The sequence below is a fragment of the Trichoplusia ni genome, chromosome 21, assembly GCF_003590095.1.
Source record: "Trichoplusia ni isolate ovarian cell line Hi5 chromosome 21, tn1, whole genome shotgun sequence".
NCBI classification, from domain to species: Eukaryota; Metazoa; Arthropoda; class Insecta; order Lepidoptera; family Noctuidae; genus Trichoplusia; species Trichoplusia ni.
Genome location: NC_039498.1, coordinates 650,286 through 675,559, shown reverse-complemented (window position 1 = coordinate 675,559; position 25,274 = coordinate 650,286). Strand labels below are relative to the sequence as shown.

At 35.0% G+C, this 25,274-nt stretch overlaps 1 protein-coding gene across 1 annotated transcript in view; it reads left to right on the top strand.

The window, feature by feature from the left end:
- LOC113504075 overlaps positions 1–25,274 on the top strand; it is a 56,089-nt gene continuing 30,815 nt past the window's right edge. The window contains exon 1 of the mRNA XM_026886169.1: positions 1–307. The gene's annotated coding sequence lies outside the window, so the exon portion shown is untranslated. The remainder of the gene's footprint in view (positions 308–25,274) is intronic.

The following is a 25,274-nucleotide window of genomic DNA, read 5'->3' as shown; positions in this document are numbered from 1 at the left end:
CAGCTTGCCAGTCCACAAACCGACGTAGACCGCGCGGCCGCGATGCAACAGCCAACGAACAAAAACGAATCCGAATTTACATTTTCAAATTGAAAATTTAACATTCTTCTAACGTATTCCGTAAAAATTTGACGTGTGTTGTAAATGTCAAAATTTTGAATAATGTGAATTGTTTTTTTTTTTGGTTTTCGAATGTGTAGGAATGTGGTAGTGTCCATGCACAAGAGAACGAGTGTAGTGTGATTTTTTATTGTTTTTCTCTTAATGAGCTGTCAACTTTGGCTCTCTGGGATAGAGTTCTTATAAGGTAAGAAATTTTAAAACTTCAATAATTATTTACATTAAGTATCTTTTACAATCATCTATCCATTGATAATTTTTTGATAAAAAAAAAACCTTCGTTGAATCGAATAAGGTGTAAGGTCACAATAGCATGACAAATCGAGTGTTTTTGTTGCATCAAACGATTATGACTAAAAACAAAAGGCTAATAATAAAACTGTTACTTAAATATAGGTACCACTTATTTTGTATTCAAAAGACAATGCAGCCACTTAAACTCTAGACTATTAAGACAAGTTTCTTAGTTCTCTGGAGGTTTTATTTCATTTTGAATACAAATGCTTATTAAAATGTAATAATAGACCATTACGAGTAGAAGGCTGATGTCCAACCAGTTTTAAACCGGTTTAAGGGTAGCATTCTTTGTCAAATAGAACCTGGTTTAAGATACAATGTCGAGATGATTTTATTGCTTTTCTTGAAACTTTGATCGGTCGACTTTGTTGTTGATCTGTTCCTTTTTAACCGACTTCGAAAAGGTGGAGGTTCTTTATTCTTCTGTATTTTTCATGGTTATGTCGTCATGAACGTAGGACTGCATAAACCGATTTTGTTTACAATAGCTAACATTTGCTATCATTAAAATGTCATCTAATTTGGCTTAGTATTTTTATTTGAAGTTAATTGTATATTTTTGTTTTTTAAGGCAATAGGTTACTAAAAGAATTTGAATCTCCGAAATTTGCTTTTTCTAACTGGAATTTTAATAAGTCTCATATCGGAAACCACATTGTAAAAGTCGAGATGAGAAAATATTATTGTCATAATTATATTCTGACTCTCAATAATCAATTCCACTGCTGGACAAAATATTCCGTTTCCTATAGAATCAATTTAAAATCGAATGAAACAGAGTGGGAGGTTATGTTATTAATTGCATTACTCATACATATGACTCATTTCATTTCATAAAACTATTTATTGTCGATGTAAATTGTAAAGTAAAGAAGAAACAACAACCAAACTCAGGAAAATAGGTGTCCTAATTAAATTCATGTCTTTATAACACCTTACTTCGGTATTGCGTAACTAACTGTTTTGTGAAACTTTAAGTAACAATTTTTTGGACTGCCTGCATCTTCTCCCCGTTTATGTTACTGCTCAGCTCCTTAATATCATAGCGTGATTGTATATATCTATATTCCTCAATAAATAAGCCATATAACACTGATATAATTTTTCAAATCGCACTAGTACTTCCTGAGATTATCACGTTAAAAAAACAGACATACTTTAGCTTTATTATAAATCTAACTTACATAATATTTGTATGTACAGGTGTCAATGGATTCTCTGTGAGCAAGAAACGTAATATTAAATTGCGTGAATGCTTATAACATGAATGTAATGCAACACTTTTGTCACATAATATTATATAATGAGTTTGGAAGATTTATTGATGAAAAATTGTTAAAATGCAACATTAGATTTTGTTTACAAGTCTTTGTGTGATCCACAAATAGCTCGTGGCTAAGCTATGACTGCAGAAGTGGATCGATCACAGTTTGAACTACGCGGTTGGTCCGTAGATGGGTAACCATCTTTGACATAACGAGTTTACCCGTGCGTTACGTTATTCTGGTAGTCAAAAGCTTGATAGTCTGACAACCAGTCTAACCAATGGGTATCGTGTTGCCCAGGTAACTGGGTTGAGGAGATCAGATAGGCAGTCACTCCTTGTAAAACATTGGGACTGAATCCGGTTAGACTGGAAGCCGACCCCAACTTAGTTGAGAAAAGGCTAGGCCGATGATGATATAAATAATGGTCATCTATAACATTATTACTTTTGTTATTGCTTTGTTTGTCGACCATTATTTATATATAGATTATTTTTACGGAGATCATTAAGTGCGAGTCCAAATTGCACTTATAAAAACCATTATCAGTAGGGCAAAAGGCGAAGGAATGATAAAACAAGTTAAGAATTAATTAAACACAAAGTTTCGAAAGGATTAATAGCTTTTGCGAACGTTGCATGACTTTAGACTGAACTGGAACACATATTTAAGATAACTACGTGAAACAGTTTCAAAGCCTTCTGACTTAATTTTTAGACAAAACTGTCAAAACAAGAAAAAACACCAAAAGATCTACTTAAAAATAGGTACTTATATTGTCTACAGACATTTATATATGTTTGTATGTATGGATGTTGGTCCTTTTTTTATTTAAGTTATTTACAATTATAACTTACATATCTTATCTATACCAATATATAAAGCTTGTTTGTTTGTTTGAACGCGCTAATCTCAGGAACTACTGGTCCAAATTGAAAAATTATTTTTGTGTTGAAGAGACCATTTATCGAGGAAGGTTTTAGGCTATAAACCATCACGCTGCGACTAATAGGAGCGAAAATACAATGGAAAATGTGGAAAAAACAGGGCAGGTATAACCGTAACTTATATCTTCTACCTATAAGGGTTGCTCACACGGTTTTTTTGGACGTTTTTTTTTGCTTTTATAATGTCATTAAAAATACATACAACTAGAAATAATTTATTAGGCAAAAGAACGTTTGCTGGGCCATCTAGTATCTATATAGGATTTGTCTACTCAAGTCCGGTTTACCGAGATCGTAGCTCACATATCCATGTTTTTAAATTTAGGATTATAACATATCAACAATCGACGACCTCCGTGGTCGAGTGGCGTACGCACCAGTTTCAAGGTGTCGCTAGCTCTGAGATCCCGGGTTCGATCCCCGGTCGGGTCAATGTAAAAATTCACATTTCTACATTGTCTCGGGTCTGGGTGTTTGTGGTACCTTCGTTGTATCTGAATTCCATAACACAAGTGCTTTAGCAACTTACTTTGGGTTCAGAACAATGTATGTGATGTTGTCCGCATTTATTTATTTTAATCAAACCGTTCTCATTTACTGAGATGTAGTTCCCAGCCATAAGGAACAACTGAGCAATACGCAAGAGTTAAAAGCGTAGACGCAACGGTTAAGCAAGTGAGATCTCAACTTCGTTGCGACAACATGTAACTAGTCTACCTCATCTGGGTGTAAGAGGTTTTCTGATACCAAGATATACTTTAAAGTCTCGTGGTATAAGAAAATTGGAAGATCAGATGCAGATCTTTTAAAAGACTTCGAAATTGAGGAGGTTCTGAATACGTTCGCATTTTTATGATCCCTTTTAAGTTAAAGTGTAATAGCTGTCATTTGATCCTGTTGAAATTTAATCGAATTTGGCTCTGCAGTTTTTTCACGTTTAAAAGCATCTGTTGTCTTAGAGGGTATTTTAAAATATATTTTGAATATTTTAAATTAACGTTGATTTATAGTATAGTGAATAATTTACAAAATATCATGATTGGCTATACTTATATCTTACAGCCAACTATTTCCATTAATGTTTAGATACTACATTTCAACAACAAACTAATCAAATCAAAAATCAAATCAAATCAAAATCATTTATTGGAACAAAAAGTAGTGAATAACATTAATTATGCGTTAACAGCCGCATTAGTTATTAAAAAAACTGTGTCGCAACTGTTAGCGCCCACCTCCGAGATGGGGAGTGCTCCAACATTGAAATTAATAAACATTAATAGAAAAGCACTTAAAACTAGAAAAACACAAAAAAGAGACTATGCTTATAACTAATAAAATTACAAAATACTAATAATAACTGAGATCATAAGAAATAATAATATTAAAATTATGCGTTGTGTGTGTGTGTGTGTATGTGTGTGTGCGCGTGGGTGTGGGTGTGTGTGCGTGTGTGTGTGTATGTGTGTGTGTGCGAGGGTGTGGGTGTGTGTGCGTGTGTGTATATGCGTTTGGGCATGTATGTACGTAAGCTGAGTGGAGGGGGGTGGTGGGTGGTGGGGGGGTGGGGGTGGTGGGGGGTGGGGGTGGTGGGGGGTGATACAGAATTGAATGAGACAAATTCTTCGTAATTCTAAACCTTAACGATATTTTCTACATCTTCATAATTTTGGCTAATTAGCCAATCATTAATTAAAATTTTACATTTATGTGAATTTAGGGGATAAATATTTAATTTTGAGTTTATTCTATTATATAAAATACTGCCTGTAAAGAGATACTGTCTTCTAACTGTCACAATTTTGGTGAATTCAATGGTACAAACTCTTCCTGATCTACGGCTACGTAAACACTTTATGGGATCAAAAACGAGTTCCGAGTGTTTTCTTAACATTGTACTTAAAACAAAAGCTTTTCGGACTGTTGGAACCTTGCAAAGAGCATACAATTCATCTGTGGGGAAAAAAATCGGCTTGTGCAGCATGACTTTTAAAACAGCTCTTTGAGCTCTTTCCAAACGAAGCATGATTGTCTTTCCAGAATTACCCCATGCTGCAATGCAATACGTAATAATAGAGTGAGCTAGGGCATAATAGACAGTTTTCAAAATAGGTAAATCGGCTGATGACCTTAATTTCTTAAAAACGTAAATTAATTTTCTGACGCGCGAGACCAGTGACCCGATCTGTTCGTGGAATGACATGTCACTGTCTATAATAACTCCTAGATATTTAATACTGTGCGTACGAGCAATAGTATTACATGTACAGTGTGAACGATTAACTGGAGAGCATGTATGAGCGGTAAGAGAAAAAGAAGGATCAGGTTGGGAAGCAGATCTTAAGGCAAATGGAATGAATTTAGTCTTTTCTATATTTAGTGTAAGGAGATTACTTGTAAGCCAGCACATTACTGTTTGTAATGCTGCTTCAGCACGTATTCGGGCTTCAAGCCAGTCATTACCATGAACGAGTAATACTGTATCATCAGCATAAACAATAGTCTTAGAATGAGCTAAAGGCAATCGACATAGGTCATTAATGTAAATTAAAAAGAGGGTAGGTCCAAGGACGCTACCCTGTGGGACACCGTAACAGATATATTCTTGTTTACTAGTAAAATTTCCGATTTTAACTGTTTGTGTTCGACCACTTAAATAACTTTCGAACATATTGTGTAATAGACCACGTATGCCGATATTTTGGAGTTTCAGGAGCAGGAGCGGAATGGAGATGGTATCAAAGGCTTTAGAAAGATCTAAAAATACAGCAATAGTCTTGAGTTTACTGTTTAAGTTACTTGCTACGGTACTGGTTAATTCAAGAACAGCATCTTCAGTACTTTTTCCTTTTCTAAAGCCAAACTGATTATCTGCTAGAATATCTTTATTTGAAATATAATTAAGGAGTCTTTTGTTTAAGACTTTCTCGAATATTTTAGAAAGCATGGTTAATACCGAAATAGGCCTGTAGTTACTAATATTGTCTCTGTCTCCACTCTTGTAAATAGGATGAACAAGAGCACGTTTAAAGACAGAAGGGAAACTAAGGGTATGCATCACATACAATCCTGCCTGGGTAATACCTAGCTACCAAATGTACCGGGTAGTGTAGTTCCGGCTTGCAGCCGCGTCGGCGGGCAGTGGGCGTGGCCTTGGCGGCGCACGCGCATGTCTCGCGCTATCGTCACCATACCTTCTCATTCCACTTGGTTTACTAGACTTGGGGAAGGACGTGTACATAAGGATACTATAGGAAAGAGCAGAAACCGGGAGACGATGAATATGCCATTTGGGCTGTTAGGGTTCCGTAAACAGAAGATTCGGGCTTTATATCATGAACCGTGAACGCTAGACAGACGAGAAGCAATGGGAAGACAAAATAGAAGAAAAAGTTTCAGAATTCTTTTCATCATGCCTGAAATTTTCTGTATTAAAATTATTGAATGCAATTTCATAATATTCCAAAAGTGTCTTTTAAAATTGATTAAGAGGACCAAACGCCAAATATACACACAACCATTTTAGTAAAAATGTAGGAGTATTAATTACCATTCATTTTAATGCAATAACTGTTAGAGTTCAATGCACAGACTCGAACCTACACATATGGCTAAATTACTGACCAAAAGTCGCAAAACACACTGATAAAGAGTGGACATTTTAAGCAATATGAATGGCGAAGCCTTTTTTAGGGTTCAAAATTGTACACTACATGTTTGTTAGTTTTCGCAAGCACCTAAACATGCGTATGTAATGTTTTTACTGCACCAGAAATTCCCTAGAAATAATTTATTTGGCTGAGCAAACTATGCTAGTTTAAAAATTTCTTATATAATAATCATTCATTGCTGAGAATATACGCTCTCCATTTAAACAACCATTTTTTTTTGCCCTGCATAGGGTACCCCGAATTTCAATAACCTCAACACATATTGAGGGTACATAGTTTGGGTAATTCTCACTCAGACTCCCTTTTTCCCATAGGTTTAGGTTTAGCTTTCTTTTTACTCTCTTCTTCTCTCTTACGCTCTTCTTGCCCTTGCGGTGCCTAGATCAGGCTGTTTTTTGCCATCATATAGTCAGTCACAATTCAACCCCAACAGCTATTTCTATATACGTCACTCTCTTCTTTTTTTTTTTTTGTTGTTTTAATAACATCAACAGGTATGATTCAAACTTTGTAAAAAATGTTTTCAATAATTAAATTATTTCAGCATCCTGATAATAATAAACTAATATTTACAATTTTAAAACTATGTCAATATAAAAAGAATAATATACATTATTTACAAAGCGTCCAAAAATCTTCTTAAGTCGGCTTAATATTTCTGTACTTATTAATGGGCGAAAAAGTTCTTCCGTTGAAAATTGTCCACATATTCTACATCTAAGATAATAAATCTTTCTAAAATCTCTTTTTTACATTTTAATTAATCTTTGATTAGTTTTTGATTGAGTTTTCGTATTTGGTGTTAAACCATAAAGTTGTGTGAATCATGGTGACACATGAGGAGAATAACCTTTTAATATGTTTTTACCTTTTGAACGTATTTCCTTATTAAGTTAACATGTAATTTTAAAATATATTTGAAGTCGAGAAATGTAAGTTGATCATAAATATTAGTAACTAACTGACTAAGCCCACTTTGCTCCAAACACTTCCAAATAACGTGACTCTCAATTTATTGGTGAGAGAATATTACTAGACATGTATCTTTTTTATGCTGTAAGTATAGATTAAAATGATACTTTTTCCGTTTGTGTGTATTTATTACCATTAACAATTTGGAGCAACATTTCGAGCTAGTATAAATTTGTCTTTAAAGATATTAAACTTAGATAGGACATACAATTTATCAATTTTTCGATGTCCGTCTTGTAGTTTAATTAAAAATAATGGATAAGTTCCCTTTTTCCCTTCCCTCAAATTACAGTGAATGGAACACTTTTGTGAATAAATCTTGCTAAGACGTTACGTCACAAGCCGCCTGTTCTGACTTCAAAGCAGTTTATAATTGTCATTTTTAATTGTCCAGAATGAGGTAAAAAGACAGCATGCTGCTGGGGAGTTTGTTGCGCTGTTTCTTCTCTCACAGCAAAAGCACTTAGGAAGCGGTGACGGGTGGGCAAAACTGGGTGCTGTCCAATGTAATTTGACCTTCAAAAAGTGCTACTTAGTAGCCTAATTTGAATAAATGACTTTTGATTTTGATTTGGATACGTGTTCATTTTATTATTTACCTATCTGACGGTCTTAAAGTATCTTTCCTTTTCCCAGCCATCATCCCTTTTGTAGATATAAATAATAACAGTTGTTAGTTCACATAAAGTTACGACTCATTAACGCAAGTAATTAAACGGATCATCCACTTTTGTAATTAAGTAATTAATTCTTTAAGAAGTTGTTTTAATAACTCTAATTATTTTAATGATACGTGAAGAAGGGTTGGCTTGTTGCTTAGTAAAGAGCTATACTTAAATCAGTCACACGCTTTTTATTGATAGTAAAACAGAAAGATTTTTAAAAATAGAAAAATTACAAAACAGTAAATTAACAAAAAAATACAAATAATGTAAAGTTTCCACATTTTCTCACTGTTTAAACTTCCTCTCCCCTGAAATTCCAAAAATATTGCAAAACTACATAAAATAAGTCAATTCTGATCAGCTGTTCTCGAGTTTTAGCGAGCCTAACAAAAATTCATATTTTTATATAAAAAAGGAAAGAGAAAAAAGAAGATTAAATCGGAACCTTTTTGCCTAATTTTATTTTGCCGATACCGGACTTAAGCCTCCAAAAATGCTTGCTTATGAACGAAGTAAAATAATCATAATCTAAACTATAATTACTTATTTTGTTATGTGGTAAATATTAAAGAAATACTAAGCACGTATTGGACGATAAAATGTCTTATTTTTGTCATTCTGTATGAAGTAATTTTTTTTGCACGGAGTTGTGCCAATAGGACTTTTTTTTACTTATATTTATCTTTTTAAGTCATCTGCTATATTATAGGTTCTACAAAAAATTGTAGCATTAATACACGGATAATACTTTGAAATTTTGGGGAAATGGAAAGTGGTGGTCAATGCTTCCTCCTTTTTTCTAGCCATTAAGTCTTTGCCCAGCCGTTGTAGCCGTTTTTCCAACTACTTATAGTCTAGTATTTTTTTTAAACCATTGACGATCATTAACGAATTCCCTATGAATTGAATGCAAAAGTTGCTTGGAGGATAAAAATGTTGGGAATCGCTCCCCAAATTACGTTACTATATTTTGAAAAAGGCTAAAACAGACCTACTTAAAATCAAATCCTTTTTGGTTTGATTTGACCTTAGGACCTAAGTTGCAAGTACCTTCAATTCTCAATCCACAGTAGCGTATAAGGAGGTATTATTCAATACTAAGATATAAACAGATGATTAACGCCTCACGTCGCCTCTAAACAATGTGGGTGGCTGAGCGCCCACGCTGGCATAAACGATGGACCTTGTAATTTTGACGTCATATTATGTTTGTGACACATAACACTTGTTGCTTTCGATCAACATGACACAACATCAGAATACTTGACTTCTATGAAATTTAAGAAAAAGCTGTGTGTGAGTTATTTGACTAAATTTAATAATCTAAATCTGTTTAGTCTGACAGATAAAAAAAGGACTGAATATTTTTTTTTTACCACGTCATTAAAAACTAAATAAAAGCACTTAATTATGTTAATCGGGGCTAAATACATCACTTGCTAGTAAAAAGCGTACTGGTAAGTGACGTCACACGACATGTTAAATAACTTTAGCACTTCATTTTATAGTTACGCGATAAAAGAAAAATACGAATCCAATATTTTTTGGAATCTGTCTAGCGGACTAAAAATATTTTTTGTCAAATACCCTAGAAGCATTTGAATAATTTAATTGTCAGCTGTTTCAAACAGAAATCTACGTCAAGAATTAAAAGGAAAATAATGTTTCTCGCGTGCGTTTTATCACTCAAATCGGGTTGTTGAATCACCATGCTATAATAGGCAATATTTCCACACTATATTACATATGTGTATTTTTTATTAGCAGCCTATGTATTCCGCGTGAGTTCGGTATCTTCTCAATATAGATTGCGCTAAATAGTTACGTGTACGCGTTGAATAACAATTTAGTTTTTTACTTGACTTCCTTCAAATATCGCCTTTTGAAAGAGCGTTTTTACGTCTCCGTTGTAAAAGGATTTTTTTAGATTTTTGCCTAGAACACTCCCGATGTAGTTAATGTAATAAAGGGTCTCTAATATTTTTGTATGTGTGTATGAGTGTTCAATAAACCACAATGGGTTTAAATATAATTTCACAAGTAACTGAAAAAAAATATGCCTCTTTAATCTTCTACAGATGGACCAACTGACGGCAATACCTCAGTTACAGTGTTTAAAAAAAAAGAGCAAGGTTAAGCAACGCTTGTAACGGTCATGAATTTGTTTGGGAATGACAAATATATTTTTTGTTTACACGAATTTATTAGATGTCATCGTACTGATTCAATTAAATTTCTGAAGATTCTTTAGCCTATTCAAGCGGAACCCTCTATTTTCGAGAGTTGGACTTTATAAAATATTATACCTACCTCTCAACAACTTTGCAGTTACATTTAAGTAAACACCTCTGATATAAATCAACAAATCTAATCTATTACTTAAACATATTGTGTAACGAAAAAAAAAATCATTCACATTCACATTAGATCGTCGATGTATTTGCGAAACATTTATGCCAATAATCTTGTTTTTCTGAATATGGCGGCCGGCTTTACCCAATCACCTTGTGGCTGCCATTAATACTACTTCAAATATTACACAAGTTAGTCCTAAGAAGTGTACCTGTCTATTAAACTGTCTAGTCTCATATTAGTAATGCCGTTTTTAAAATATTGCTGTATGTAGGGCAAGTATTTAAGAATATTAAAATAATGTCTCCCGCATTAAGGATTTTAATCCTTGTTCCGCGGGGGTTTCACAAACATTCAAGTCACATGCACAAAGACACCCAGACTCAGGACGAGCATTCGTGGGTCAGACAAATGCTTATCCTAAGGGCTTCGAACCTGTGACACGTCAGCGCTCAGTGGGTTTGGTGTAGGGATTTCAACCACTCAGCTATCCGCACATGCGTGATTTAAGGATAACAGTTATATTGATAACTAGCTCTTGCCCGTGACTTCGTCCACGTGGTAAGAATTTTCCCCGTTTTTTCCACATTTTCCATTGTATCTTCGCTCCTTTTAGTCGCAGCGTGATGTTATATAGCCTATAGCCTTCCTTGATAAATGGTCTATTCAACACAATTTTCTTTTCAATTCGAATCAGTACTCGTACAGTACAGTACAGTAACTCGTCTAGTTTTAAAATTATAAGTTAATTGGTCACTATTTTATGAGGTTACATTGTGTATCAACGACTTTGATTGTTTTCTCCAAATTTGTCTCATATTTAAAATATAAGTACGTTTGATATAACAGAAGATAATAAATTATAGCTATAGTCATTATTTGTGAATTTAATTTTATTACACTAACGTTAAAATAATCCCAAACTGTTAGGTTTGTTTTACTGATAGCCGCATCTTCAAAATCTAAACAAAAGCACACCAACAACCCATCAAATAACATTAAAAACACCTGCGAATTACTAACAGATTGCTAATCCACACGCAATTCGATGTAATCGTCTATAATTGCACAATGTTGACCATACGAGATGCCCCTGATCGTCCCCTTATGGGTGCAACAAGGGCGCGCGAGGGCGAACTCTTGCGCAACACACCCACACCGACAAACTACCACGAAAATCGTGTTTGTATGCGAATTCTCACGTATATTATGAGTTTATTTAATGTCTAATGTGCGGCTTGTATATAATACCAGTCTATGTACGTCCCACTGCTGGGCTCAGGCCTCTTCTTGTATAGGGAAGGTTTGAGCACTGATCACTACGCTAGCTCACTTGGTGATTTCAGATTCCAATATTTGGAATCCAAGCCTCCTAACGATGTTTTCCTTCACCGTTAGTGGTGTCTCAGAGTAATTAAGAAAGTTTGAAAGAGTTTTCATTGGTTATTTTTTCATTCGGGATTGAATCTCGACCTAGTGCATGAAAATCTATGTATATTAAAAAAAACTACGATTTAAGCTTAATAAATTTTTCATGAGACCAAATCGCAGCTATTTCACGTTAGATGTAAAAAAAACAACACAATTATATATTTATATATTATATATATATATTTATCCAATCCCAAGTTCTGAGTTTACAATCATACAAACGGCAAACACGAATTGAAAACCCCTATCTTTATTCCATCTTGCTTTATACCCAACCGTGTCAGATTGATAAAAACAATATCTTGTTTCCATAACGAATATCTTAATCCACCGCGTAATTATTACAACCTGACCTTCGCGTGATAGAAAAAAGTTGAATAAAATTATGTAATCTACCATCAGGTCAGAAAGACTACTCATCTTGCTACCAGGGCCCCGATTCTGCTATTTACAATGGCCGATGAATGAATGGCAATTGGATTAAAATCTTAAATTATTCCTATTCTCTTTAGTTTTCTCTTTATTCCTATTTATTTCCTAATAAAATAATTGGAAGTTAATTGTTTCGACCTTGAGTGTACCGTCCCGTACTGAATTATCAATTAATGTATAGGGAAAATGCTTGAGATAATACGAAAAGTTTCATTTTCATTCATTCATCTGCCATTGTAAATAGCGGAATTGTGGCCCAGCTCGTAAAGTCACAGCTGTGGGAAAGAGATGCCGCTCTACGCCGTGTATCGCTCTGTCCCTCTTCCACAAGTGCTAGAGCTAGTGGTAGGTCCCGTGACCTGACCTGGTTGTAATTAATTAAAAGTTAATGATTTTTCTGTTTAATGCACAAATAGGTTGTTTTGAAGAAGGTTGGATCATGGATGATTCTTTTATGTCAGAATGCTGGTACATTATGGTATAACCTTATGGTCCCATTAATCCCAAAGCAATACTATTCAAAAGTTGATCCTAATATAAAGACGATTGTTAAGAGAATCTATACTTCTATACTAATATATAAAACTGAAGAGTTTGTTTGTTTGTTTGTTTGTTTGAACGCGCTAATCTCAGGAACTACTGGTTCAAATTTAAAAAATCTTTTTGTGTTGATTAAACCATTCATCGAGGAAGTTTTTAAGCTATAAATCATCACGATGCGACTAATAGGAGCGAAGATACAATGGAAAATGTGGAAAAAGCAGGGTAGATATAAATCATAACTTATATCTTCTAACCACGCGGACGAAGTCGCGGGCAACAGCTAGTACTTGGATAATTGTGACTCTTTTATATATAAAAAATACTTAAACATCCAAAAAAACGCACCTAGATTATTGTTGTTAAGAATTGCTTCATGCATCATGTCGTTGCTCATTAAATATCCCGATATGTTCAAGAAATAAACAAAGCCGTACAAGCAAAACCACAGAACACAACTAGTTTCAGTTAACAAGTAGAGTTCATAACAATATACCTTTTTAAAAGGTTCTCAAATAACATGTAGGCGTAAATCTAATACAACCTCCTTAATTGAAAACTGGGCTATAATTATATAACTAGTCTCATTATTTATGCAAACGACATTATTGAAACGTTAATTAAAACGTAGTCACGCGAAAAGCGACCTTAAACGCATTTTAATACGGGTTTTCCATGTATTATTCAGGACAAAGTTTGTTAAGGTAATCTCTTGTTGGAAAATGGTCTTTATTGCTAAAGTAGTAAGGTGTATGTAGGTTGTATTTGTAATGTTGTCTGTTCGTCCTCCGTTCGAGGTCAGTCGTAATCGGTGCTCTTCTTCCAACTTATGAATATTGGGCTCATCGGCTATTGAAACAAACATATGTTACTATTTTTCTATATTATTAACTATTTATCATTTAAAAGTTGTTTATTTTAAATATCTAGCAAATCATTCTTTAATGCATTGTCTTTTGTTACGAATTAATAACAAAAATAGGTTGAAATCTTAGTATTTTGGACTATTTCTAGCTATTTTGATATTATACATACTAAACTTTTGAATGGATTGCATTGGGCAACCACTGTACCACGTTTTTTTTTAACTAGCTGTGTGAGATCCCACAGCTGGGCAAAGACTTCACCCTTTTTCGTCCAAAACTAACTGCTAGATAAAAAACACATGATACTATGAATAAATATATCACAAAACAAACTTACAAAAAATAACCACCTTCTTTCACAGTCGGTTAAGCCTCAAGGTGTTATTATTCAGATGGCTTAAGGCTGTATGACACCCATACAGGAAAACCATACAACAGCCTTATTGACTGACATTCTTGTGCCAGTGTAGGCCGGTCGTAAGATGATGTCAGCTGATGACGTCAGCGATGTAACGAAGCCTGCGCGTGAGTCGATCGTACTGTATTGGAAATTATGGAAATACAATGTCTGATAGATATTTATTTAGTATTATATGTTTAGATTAGTTGTGCTTTGCGTTTTCAACTGCGTTTTTAGTGAATATATTTTTGACGACCTCCGTGGTCGAGTGGCGTACGCACCGGTTTCAAGGTGTCGCTAGCTCTGAGGTCCCGGGTTCGATCCCCGGCCGGATCAATGTAAAAATTCACATTTTCCCGGGTCTGGGTGTTTGTGGTACCTTCGTTGTATCTGAATTCCATAACACAAGTGCTTTAGCAACTTACTTTGGGTTCAGAACAATGTATGTGATGTTGTCCGCATTATTTATTATTTATTATTATTATCATGTGTGAAAATTTGAACTTTCTAGCTATCGCGGTTCATGAGATACGCCCAGGTGATAGACGAACAAAGACACCAGATCAGTAATAAGATTCCATTTTTTCCCTTTTGGGTACAGAATCGCTGAAACTTTACTTTTAATCAAAACTTACCATGTAAAACAAATAATATTTCTATCATTTGTTTAAACCAGGAACTTGTGTTTTCAAAGTCATATATTATGTCATATTTAACAGCATAATACTAAATATGACAGTATTGTCACATTGTATGTTACATAAAGTTATTAACAATAAATTGACATAAGTATGTTTAGAGGTCGGACAACAATATAGTACGACCTTATTAGTCTAACTACAAGTTTCCTCCTATAGTGATAATTTAGTTAAAGATGCAATAAATATTTGTTGCATTTATTATGAAATCATTTATCCTGCAAAAAAGGATATATCAACACTTTTACATGTCTTTTTTGAGAACGCTGGAGTCGACATTTCCTATCTAACTACCCTGAGAAGAAACGTCGAAACAAACTCAGGGGTCGCAGTCTCTGTTTGAATCCAGACAATTTTAAAATGCGAGTAAATTGTATAAACTTACTTACACGGTCACTTATGGTTATTTAAAAGGGAAGTAGACTATTTATTTATACTTTATTGCACAAAAATTCACCCTTGGAAAATGTGTTCTTGGAAAGATCTCTTTGTTTGGTTTCTATCTCTCTCTCTCGCTCTCTGGTTCACACTATCTAAAATGGGCTTTTGGTTGACGATGGTGATGAAATCCTGGTATTCCTCATCGAGAGTGGAATGGAAGAATCTTCTGCGAGCCCCATGGACATAGGACTTGCTGAGGATTTTCCACTCTTTTTGATCTTGAGCAGCCTAGTTCATTTGGGCTTTGGGTCACGGTTGTTAAATTCAGGTTTCAGGATAAAATACATACATTACTAGCTGTTGCAAACGTCTCAGCTAGCTCTGTGGAGCCCATTAAGGCTGATGCCTGCCGGGGCAGCGGGATTGTCTGAAATTGTTACCGCGGCCCCGGTACACGAAGGGCAAAGGAAGGAACATGGGTGGGTTTTAGTCACTAGGAGTCTGACACTCCCTTCCAGTCAACCCAAATTGGAAGGACTCATTTATTTTGATGTCTTCCCATCCCAAAAAACGGGTGTCATGATGTTTCTGTCACATTTTAAGAGACATGTATGCATCTCAAATCGTACTTATTAAACTGTCATTTGTGTAACAAGAATACTTTTGTCTTGAATTTTAGTTCCAAAGGTCAAAATCACCTGTATTCCTATAAAACCAAATCTCTTTTCTTACACGCCTACTCTAACATAACCTAATTCACCACTTATGTTAGTTATAACAACACTAACGTATGTTAAACGTTACATAAAGCAAAGGTAACAATTGACACTCGTTTGAGGTCACCCATCGGAGGTCAGACCTTAACCAAACAGTGTACGAAGCAAACACGTTTATAACTACGTTCGTAATTTTGTGCAACGATAAAACGATGATATTTAATCAAAAATCAAAATCAAAAAGTCTTTATTTTTCTCATCATCGGAAATTATGGTTACATATCAAAAGTGTTGTACATAGAGACTGGGTCTAGGTCTGTCCGGGACATAGGTCTGTTTTAGGTAAAACCTGTGTCACAGATCACCAGTAATATACATAACTAGCTGTTGTCCGCGACTTCGTCCCCGTGGGTAGAAGAAATAAGTTATGATTTAGGCATACCTGCCCGGTTTTTTTCAAATTTTCCATTGTATCTTAGCTCCTATTCGTCGCTGCGTGATGTTATATAGCCTTAAACCTTCCTCGATGAATGGCCTATTCAACACAAAAAGAATTTTTCAATTTGGACCAGTAGTTCCTGAGATTAGCGCGTTCAAACAAACAAACAAACTCTTCAGCTTTATATATTAGTATAGATTATTATATTTTGTATTTAACTACAAACAATGAAAATTTAGAAAAATAAAGAGAGCAGCGAAAAGTGAAAAGAAAAAAAATTATAACAATAAAAAAAGGCATATAACAAATATCGTGGGGGTTGTACAAAATAATAAAACTTATGTGTAAAAAGTACATCTAGAGACCATTTTTAAGTGAAATTGTTGTAGTTTTGGAAAAGGGACGCTCCACGACGTGTATATCGCTGTCCCTTTTTCACAATTGCATCAGTAATTTAGAACGGGGTACAAGCTTGAAGACTTGGAACAAATATTTGTAAATTATACAAATGTTTGCCTCATATGACGATGGAGCCCGCAACACATACTCTGGTATTGAAATTACCTTTATTTAAACTTTGATAGTAAAACATTTAATTGACTTCAAAAGCTACGAGCTGCTCCATTCATCGGTATTTTTTTCCTCAGTATTTCGAAGTGGATAAACCGATTTTGTTTATCCCGACGAATATTATAAATGCGAAAGAAACTCTGTCTGTCTGTCTGTTACGCTTTCACGTCTAAACCACTGATCTGATTTAAATGAAATTTGGTACAGAGATAGAGTTGACCTTTAACGTCAGTCATAACGAATTCTAAATTTTTATGCAAAACGGTTTTTTCCTGTGCTTTTTAAGCATACCTGTATAGGTATTGAAAATAGTTTAATGAAAGAATTTTTTCTTGCAATTTACGAGTAAGATATTATTTCGAATTTCGCAAGGCGGATTCATATTTATTTAATTAATAACGGACTCTATAAAAAGCGGACTAGTTTCATTTAATCAAGGACTCCAGTCAGGTCCGAAACTAGTCAGGCTATCCCGATAAATAAGCGTTAGTAAACAGTGTTAAACAAATAATTTAAGAAATCTTATTTATTCTTCAGATGGACAATTCTATGATAATGACTTAACAACTAGCGCCTCTTAGCAGTGATTGGTTATCGTGCGTAATATATACAGCCTTGGTGAGATGTCTTCCGTTTTAGGATCAGATCTGAGATGCCCAAGCGCATGATTTAAGACAGTCGAAATATATTGCGTGATGCATAAATCAATTCGTGCGCAAGGTTACAGGTTGAAATCTAGGCAGGTCTTATTATTTACTTGTTTTGTTAGATGTTTTAGATAAAATCTAGATGCAGACGAATCGATGTATTTGCTACAGCTGTTTCAGATAAGTTATATTTGAGTTATAGTTTAACTGATCATAAAATTTTAACGTTTTTATAAATCTGTATCAAAATAGCAAAAAGTGAAACCTTATTACTGAGACGCCATGGTTTGTCCGGCTATCTGTCACTAGGGTGTAACTCATGAACCGTGATAGCTAGACGGAAGAATTTTTTACAGATGAAGTTTTTCTGTTGCCTGCTGATATAATCCTTGCGTAGAACGTAGTCTTGTGTATTCATTTTCCTTCTTTTCTTCAATGGCATATTAAACCAAAGTTCTCGTATTCCTCAAAATGATCATTGTAAAACTACTTTTATTTGTCGTCAAGATTAATTGAATTCTGATTCATCGTCCATTCACGGAACGAAACCTCGATACCACCCACTTACACATTTAATATCAGCACAACTTTTTACATCCAAGGTCGACCAAGATCTCCATTTTCGCATACAACTTTTAAACCAGTACATTCTCAATCAAAAAACTCACACAGCACTCTTATTTTTATACACATACAGTTGAAATTCGATTGTTTTTAGGGTGAATTAAGTGTATAAGTAATTTGGTGCGTTGGTAATGGCGTTGTGGTAGCTAACCCCATTGTGCCATGGGAATATTGTGAAATGGACTGTAATAAGACCGAGGCTTGTTTAAAGATGTATTTGTGTTGGTACATGATATAATATTGGTTGTAGTTTTTAAATATTATGTAAGAGGTTTTTTTTTATAATAACGACTCGCAATAAGGAATGAAATTCTTGTATCGCGGAAGGTTTTATAAACATTCAAGTCACATGCGCAAAAATCCCCAGAGTCGGGACAAACATTTGTGGATTAAACAAACGCTTGTCATACACGGGAATGGAACTCGCGCGTGTTGCGCTCAGTGGGTTTGGCTTGGACCTCGACCACTCGGCTATCAAGGTTATATTGAAAGTCGCAATTCTGGGTGGTTGTGGATGTAAGATAATACACTAAACATTGAAGAGCGGTATCTCTGGTAACAGCGGTCGGTAAAGTTTAACGATATACGTTTTTTTAAATTTATAAATTCCTGTCCGATTTTTAGCCAAGGTTTCGCAAGACACCAGCCAGATCCGCGGGACAGATTAGATTACAGAAGCGAGTGCTAATACAGGTGCACTCTCTGTTCCCTTACTCTCATACCTCGATGAGACGACAATGAGGGACAACCGGAGAGAGATCAGACGCAGTTCATACTCTTTGAAGTTTTTCGCAAAATACCGCCAACAGTTACTATATTAAGAACTGTATCGTTGGTGGGAGGAGTAATATTTCCACGTGCCTTCCAAATCACGGAAGCTGAGGTATTTATTTCCAAAACAAATACAAAATTTTAAAAGTGGTCTTATTATAACTATTGTGGAAAGCGGAAGGGTGGACGTCTTTTGTGATACTTTAATAATGCAATGCGTTAGTCATTCGTATATATCAGGGTCGTGGGACGAGTCTCGGACCCAACCTGAGACCTTATTCATGAGGTGAGGAAGAAGGTGCGCGTGTCCAAAAAAAATCGCATCAAGCCACCCAGTAATAGTATGAAAATGTAAATTTCAGACAAACTATAAACATTTCTTACACAATATATTTAGCATTATAACATTACCTATATTTCTGCCCACTCCCATTAGTAATAAGCTTCATAATATTCTCACTATGTCGAAACCATCTTCAAAGATGAGTCTTATATTTCGCATCGAATTGTTTATCATGCAAACACGCTTGGTAAGCTTACATCATCACTCAAACTGGTTTTCCCAATGGCGTGAGAGACGGGGAAAGAAAATATCTGCGTATTCTTAGACATATTTATGTTCTTTCTCATTAAAATACCAACAGGACTTGGCATTACTTGGTAACTTGACACTGTACTTAGTTGTTTTTCTACCAACTTTAAAAAAGAGGAAGATTTTTTACGTTGTACTACCTCAACACTTAGGACTGGATGAATCGAAAAAATACCCAGATGCAGAAGAAACAGTGTTTGTCCTATGTGAGAATGATGTGAGAATCGAACCTTCTAACCCGTAAAACTCATCATCATATCTTGTCTTTTTCTAAGCTTTGTTGAGATCGGCTTTCAGTATCACCAGATTCAGATGCCTTATACTGCTTAACAGACCTTTTCACAAAATTTTCTTCACTTTGACTTATTTAAACCAAACTAAAACGTTTCTTAATTTATTATTCAGTCATTGAAGAACGGCATGAAATAGGAGACTTATACTGATAAAACCCCCTGTTCCTTCCTTTGCCCTTTGTGTATCTGAACCGCGTTAACCCTTTTGGGCAATCCAGCTGGCTCAGCAGACATCAGCCCTAATGGCTCCTCCCCTGAGATTTCTACGCATGGAAAAAAACCTGACTGTATTACCACATGCCGTAACCCTTGACCAGTAGGCATCACCAAACCCTTTGTTTGGTAAGGCGGGGAAATCCTCATGGACACCCACTCCCTCGGGGGAGGGGTCGGGTAGTGTCGGACTCTTACTGGCTAAACCTGAACCGCCGTGCTACGTCATCCGCGTTTTTGTGTCGCTGTCCGGCAATGCATTGCAATCCTTTATACACGAATTTCCTGCTCTTGGAGAAAATATACCTTGGACTTTTCAGAAAATTCTCTCACATACCTACTAATCTTAGATATTAAAACCAAAATCATAATTCTTCAACACCTGTTTCGTGGTCAACAACAGTCGCAATCAGTGGTGTGCGTCGTCATTGACCTTGTGTGACATGCGCAGGCGCACTGGAACGCGACGTGTTGGAAACTAGTTCCACTTGTGAATGCTTGTGCGAACTCGTGCTAATGTCATGGATGTTAAGATTGTGTTTGTGTATGAAGGAGGTTTTTAAGGTCCAATTGGAAATAATAGTTAAGGCAATCCAATTTGGAAATTTTGGCAAGATGGGTTGACGACAATGATTGGAACAGGACCGATGAGAAATAAACTCTACAGAATTAAGATATTAAAAAAATGTTGATTAGAATATTTTTCTGGCATTATAAGTTATAACTGATTGCACTGATAGCCGAGTAGTAGAGATTACCCAGGAACACACTGTGCGTGACGAGCCGCGGGTTCGATCCCCGCGTAAGACAAGCGTTTATGAGATCCACCAATGCTTGTCCTGAGTCTGGGTATTTTTGTGCATGTGACTTGAGTGTTCGTGAATGCTCCGCAACACAAGGATTCAATTCTTAATCTAGGAATTTTGCCATAACTAAGTAGAAGAAAACCTAATGCTTAGCGAAAATTAGTTTACCACTCTGGAGATTATTACTATCTCCAAAATACTCCCGATTGTGGGGGATGTGAAATATTTCACATCCCCCACAAAAAGGACAGTTCATTCTCCCAAAGCCAGGCCGTTCATTCATCCAGTGTCTCACAGGTCTTTGACTATCAGACAGTTACAGGCCGATTTTCACACTTACAAAGCAATGGAGCATTGTCACTTTAAGTGAACATATTTATCACATCACTATACCATGTTCTAAACAACGGTACTGTGATTGTCACCCGTTACTTGCCGTGTATGGTCACAGATCTCGACATAAACTTATGATAATGCCTTGACCGTTTACCGTCTACAAAAATGAAGGATGGCTTTGTTTGAGATAGGCTGTTGTCAAGTAATATTATAGTTATTTTTGTAATGATGTTAGGTTGAGTTGATCATTAGCTGTTGGAAAATAATCACAGTGGGGTTTTTCAATTTTAATAGCGAAAATTATCATTTGTGTTTTTTATATTCGGGTTTTTACTGTATTTTACTGTTACCCACTTCTGTGCTAATTAATTCTCCTTTCATAAAGAGTGTTAAAAACAGAAAATTTCGTACATATGTATAGGCTGAAGAAAATCAAAATTTATGACCGTCAGAACCCTTACAATACATCGATTTTTCTTTTTTGTGGCAATTAAAATACATAATTTGTGAAAAATTATTTCATTACACTTGCAACTTGCACTAGAAATAACATTTTATAAAAAAACAAATTGCACACCCGTCTTACACACCACCCTGACAAGCTCCACTTAACCTTGATCAAAGCCTCTCACCGAAATAATCCAACGACATTCTACTTGACTTATTAATAATGTCACCTGTGTTAGTCACGTGACTGTAGGCTCAAGGAAATCAATCAAAAGTTATCTTAAGGATAACGGCATTTTATTTGACTTTGACCTATCTACAGCTGAAGCGACTAATTTATTAACTAGTGGTAGCTCACAGCTCTGCTTGGTGATACCTGTGTAAAGTATAATCCTGTACTTTTTTAAGTTGATTAATTGAAACCCTATGCCACTTCTTATCCCTCCAAGAACATGTGTGCAAAGTTTCATGATGATCGGTTTAGTATCTTTTGTGTGAAAACTATTTGTGACGTTATAATCTTAGGAATTACTGAACCGAATTGTATTTTTGGATCAATTCACAGGCCTTTTGCTCGAAGAGATAATAACTATGTAACTTAGAGACATACTCCAGGGCTGGTAGTAACAACAAATCAACCATTGAAAAAAGAATGGTTGTCGAATCTGGGTGCCGTCTATTGTAATTTGACATTCAAAAAGTTCTACTTAGTAGCCTAATTTGAATAAATGATTTTTTTGTGAAGTCGCTCCTTGTGTCTTAGCTGAATCCGGTTACACTGGAAGCCGAAACCAACATAGTTGGGAAAAGGCTAGTATGATGGTGATTTTAGTATCTAAGATGGACATGAATGAATGACATTGGACGAAAGTGCTACCTTTTGAGTTCAAAACCCTAGCAAACGTTAGTATCCGTTCAAAATGTCTAAAGCAAAGTTACTTGATCAAATAACTGAGATACAATACTTAACTGTAACGGGATCAAAATACAATGTAGCCATTTTAGGCAGTCCGTACATTTTCAATTCAATAGTCCTTATTCAGTTGTATTAAGGTTCATTTTTGCGTGTTTATCTGCGCAATGTACATATAGCGGGTTAGTGGTTGCCGAAAACGTTTGGTTTCGTCACCGGCAACCTTGTGCAACCAGTCAACCAGTCGTGCGGGTACACTCGGGCGCGGAAGTGTTGGAGGTTTAGATTTTCGTTTGATTTGATTTTGCACTGAGAGCTTAAATCTTTTTAAAAGTATAATGTTTGTAGTTTAAGAAGTGAGATAGCTCAATATTCGGCATATAGTGTCGTGTCTATTTATTTTGGTTGGTATATCTAAATTTCTCATTATTCGTGACAAAAAAATTGGTAATTTTTTTTGGGTCCTTGTAAAAAAAAAACTGTAAATTGACAGAATTAATTGTGTATTTCAAACTAAAATGATTTCCTTAAGCTGTAAATCTTTACTTTAACCAATGTTAATCCCAATGTCATAATTAACATATGTTGACATTGACAAATACATCGACTCATAAAAATACAATTTAAATTATCAGGAGGTCTAGGATTTTTCAAGATGGCTCCAGCTGAGAAGAGTACAACCCGACATAGCGCTATTATTCAGAAAGTAGTATTAATAAGGTAAAAGACGGGACCCCGCGAAAAAATAAGCAATACAGCAACTATATTTGGGCAGGTAGGGCATAAAAAATTTTTGTTGTACCGTATTCTCTCTGTTAAATTTGTGTCGGGAGATTGTGCCCGTAAAAATATTCAAAATTGCAAGTAGGTGATTCGTGTTGCAATGCTATGCAGCACCACGTGTCGTCCTCAAACGCGGCTGACGTCACCCGCGGTTAGGTTGTTAACTCAGTAAGAGTCTGACACTACCCGTTCCCTCCCCCGAGGAAGTGGGTGCCAAAGAGGATTTACCAAGTAAGATCAAAAAAAAATTTGGCGGTAGTTGTAAAACATGAAAATTCACGAAACTTTTGTATTCGCCATTACATGTGCATTGGTACAGGCGCGCAGCTTTTTAAATAACATTATATCAGGCACATTAGAACAATAAAACTAGAAGTACTATTTGTTACAAAAATCTAATTCGTATTTTTATGTACGGGTTAAAACCTGATTGGGAGTCAGGACAGATTAGGTTCAAAATTTGTCATAATAAGAGATTTTAATATATTTCAATAAGTATATGAATGTTTGGAAAACCTTTTAAACTAAGTATTTAAAAAGGAACAAAAATCAACCACGAGTTTTAGCAAAACTATTATATTTGCTAGATATAAAGCAATAACGATTTATTAAAATGGATAGGTACCTATTTTAATGGAACTTCTGAATATTTTTGTACATTGACCGCCTCTCTCTGGCTAATAGCGTGTGCTGGACATATTAAATTGTATTCTTTTAAAACTTAAAACTACAATACTCTTTAATTGTTATTTTTATTAAAGCAAGAAATTGTTAAAAACCAATAACAATTTCGTTTTGCACGCTGAATTATATTATTTGAAAAAAGTAATAGTTGTCTAGATTTTTTGGTAATTGTATCTAATTTTTAAATCAACAAACAGTGCAGAATATTATTTTGTATATTTTACCGTTATTTTGATAATATTAAAAAACTGATTTTTATTATTTAGATGTGTTATGTTGAAAATGTGGTCTATATAACTTTATTATATTATTAACACAGTAACCTTTATTTAATAGTCTACTTAATTATGATAATTTTTATTTACTTTAGGAAATTTTTGAACTAAAATTTTATTCGTCTTGGTATCAAAAGGTTTATAACTTTTTAGATATAGTTGTTATTTACCTTTATTTCTCATACTTGCAATTAACTGTCGCAATATTTTCAAATGCAAATTATGTGAAAAGCAACCTATTAAATATAGTCCCTTAAAAGGTTTTGTCGTCGCGGTGGCCTTGTCGTTCTATGCATGGATTTGTAAGCAAAACGTGCAGGTTCGAAGCCAATGCAGACACAGTACCAATTTATTTTTTTAAGGTATAGGAACTATTTTGATTATTTTAAAATACCGTTGATAAACGCTGAAGGAAAACATCTTGCTGCAACCTGGATTCTAAATATCGGAATCTGAGATCGCCCGCAGCGTGGTGATTAATACTCAAACCCTCCCTATAAGGGAAGAGGCCTGTGCCCAACAGTGGGACGTATATAGGCTGGTATCGAAAATGTTCTACACCATGTCCTTCATACAAAATACTGGTTTGTAAACCGATTAAGGTCAGGCAGACCGTCTTGTGCCAAAAATTCGCCAACACAACCGGTTCCATTGTAACTTTGAGACTCGGGACTCAAACCTGTTACTGCATCTGTTGGAAGATAACCATGTATTTTCTGAGTCTGGGTAATAATAGGGATTGAGTAGGAAAGAAATATGTGAATTTGTAAATATGTGAATATCATTATTGGTAGATTAAAGCATATTGTACTTTTTTAATTTATTGTTTTAAGAATGACAGAAATACGCCTTTTAATATGAAAAATTCTATATATCATAATTCATGTGTGTTTAACCTGCTTACAGATAGTCAGACAAACAAACAGTACAATTTTATATTCCGCAGTTTTTTTAAAGGTTTTCATTTTACACTATAGGTACCCCTAAAAATAATCCCATGAATAATAACCCTTTAGGTATCTACGGAACACTTTTGAAGACGTAAGTAAAATGACATTATAAGTATTTCACATAACATTGGAGTTATATAACAATAAGTGTAACACAACCTACTTCCTCTTATCATTT